This window comes from Austrofundulus limnaeus, unplaced genomic scaffold, assembly GCF_001266775.1.
Source record: "Austrofundulus limnaeus strain Quisiro unplaced genomic scaffold, Austrofundulus_limnaeus-1.0 Scaffold930, whole genome shotgun sequence".
NCBI classification, from domain to species: Eukaryota; Metazoa; Chordata; class Actinopteri; order Cyprinodontiformes; family Rivulidae; genus Austrofundulus; species Austrofundulus limnaeus.
Genome location: NW_013953332.1, coordinates 123,533 through 126,243, shown reverse-complemented (window position 1 = coordinate 126,243; position 2,711 = coordinate 123,533).

Below are 2,711 nucleotides of genomic sequence, written 5' to 3'. Positions count from 1 at the left end.
CCCTCCTGCAGCGCTGCTATTGGCAGAATCACTCCACCCCCTGTTAACAATAGGTGTTAATTAGGTGTCAACAATAGCCATGTGATGTGAGTATCAGTCACATGGAGGCAGGGCTTAAAAGCCTGAATTTAGCCTGAAACTCTCAGACTGAAGAAGTCTCTTGGAGGAGAGACGAAACGTTTCATTAGAGAAGAACCCGTTCAGAGGACCTGTACTATTTTTTTCTTTTTGATTTTTTTATAGTGTTCATTACTTTTACTTTTATACTTTAAGTAGTTTTAAAACCAATACTTTTATACTTTTACTTAAGTAAAAAGCTTGAGTTGATACTTCTACTTCCAAAAAAATATATTTAAACCCTAGTATCTATACTTCTACTTCAGTAATGAATGTGAATACTTATGACACCTCTGCTCTGAAGTAGCCGCATTAGGCAACGCTGAGTCAGCGCTTTCAGCCAGCGGCTCGAACTGATAGGGCTCAGGTCCACTGGGTTCTACAAAGCCTCTCTCAGTCTCTGCTGATGATGGAGGTGAAAAACCCTCCACCTCAAAAGACTGCTCAGTGAACTACCTCCGTCACTGTGGTCACTATCCATGTTTTGTAATTTAGCTAGCTTTATGACATTCTCTCAAACTGACCACATCTCCTTGCTCAATCTGTTGCCCCTCCCCCAAGTGTCTGTTGTCACCTGTTTTGTTTGCATTTTTCAAATTTGCATTGAAGGCAGAGTTATCCTTACACGGGGGGGTTCATCACCTGCAACTCAACCAGGGAGTGCAGTAACGTCTCCACCATTATTAAAACCTGTCGCGGGTCTATTCTCACTCAGAAGACGCTTGTTTATGTTCATCACAGAAGTAGAACTTCTTTACTGTGTTTTTTTATTTTTATTCTTTTAGGGAAAGAACTCTGCACACGTCAGTGCTTCTATTCTGAATACAAGCCTGTTGCATGTAAACACTTGTCATGATCGGATTGTGCCCATGTAAACAATACCTTCAGATTATTTAATCAGAATACATTTCAATCTGATCAAAAAGATTTGCACATGTAAGCATAGCTTATGATGGCAACTATTGTCACAGAACAATCATTATTAATGTGTAAAAGCTGTCATAATAATCCTTTTTAATATTTGTTTTTTATTTTGTTTGTTTTGTTTTTTGTTTCAAAAAATGAAAAGGACTGTGTAGGGCTGCGTGGTATATGTGGTAGACAGTAGAAACAACATGAAGTTGGCCTACAGTAGAAATTTACCCTCTGCCATCCTATCGTCAGTTTCGTCACCGCACCTGTGTGAACAGGGCTGCGAGTGCAGAGACAACTGAGAAGGAGGAGTTTGTAAAAAAGGGAGTCGAGAAGTTTCCCCCTCCTGCTGTGGAAAAGTTACGTCATGCTGTCGTGTCGCAGGATCACTTCCTCCCTCCCGCCCGCTGCACGTCGTGCAGAGTGAAGCTTTAACGGCCGTAGTTTTTTCACAACCAAGTTGTCGGGAAAAAAAAGTTTTCTATGTGTTGTTACCGACAGACATGACAAAAAGTTTAAAAGATTTGGACGTCCATTCAGTCATAAATCCATCTAGCTGCTCTGAGCGCAGCAGAGCAGCAGCAGGTCGGTTCAGCAGGCAGAAGCTCAATGTATGGCAGGCAGATATTACATTTATTTGGCGTCACCACACTTACATTCCAGTTATCTGAAATTGTTTTATGACAGGACTATGTGCAGCTTAAGCACCTTCAGGTCCCGTCACTCTATAACATTTTAGTCAACTTAGGCCAACTTAAAAAATTTTATATCTAAATTACAAATTTTTCTTGAAGTTCTGGTTATAACATTCACTTTTTTTGATATTGTTGGAAATTTGAGAAATGTTTTTGTTGTTGAAACCGTTTTGCAATATATATAAAACATTCTTCTGTACTTCTGTTATGTTCATTTGCACTACAGCAAAAATGCTGGGTTTGATTATGATTACAGTTTTCTGCTAAATAAATGCTGTAAAAATTACATTATCTTTGGCTTTTATGATAATTTTCTACCGTAGTATATACCGTTATCGTGAAGGGATTGAATTTTTACCGTGATATGATTTGAGTTCATACCACCTAGCCCTAGGACTGTGTAAACATTTTTCCACCAAAATGTCTTTAAAATGCCGAAGGTCAGTGATTTTCAAAGACACATTGTCTGCACACCTTCCCAGGCAGAGCCTAACTGTGTTGGCAGTCAGTGCTGGGGGGGTGGGATTGATGCAAAGTCATGTAAATAAACAGCCTTTGTTAACACCCCCAGGTAACACCTCGGGAATAGAGACAATTATTAAGAAACTTTGAGGCCTGTTTTCTCCCTAATCTTGTTTGCAAAGTGCCAACATTTAAATGGTCATATCTTGTTCATTTGTTTAATTACGTGTTTGAAATCATTGGATAGCTTAGATTCTGCAAATTACTCAAAATGACCCCGGGGAGACTTGTGTCTGGTTTTGCCGTGGCCAGTCACATATGTGTGAGTGTTTCACAGTATACAGCAGGTAAAATAAGTATTGAACACGTCACCATTTTTCTCAGTAAATATATTACTAGAGGTGCTAATGACATGAAATTTTCACCAGATGTTGGTAACAACCCAAGTGAGGGCTGCCACGATTAGTCGATAAATCGACGACTAATCGATTATTAAAATAATCAATAACAATAATCGATTAATCG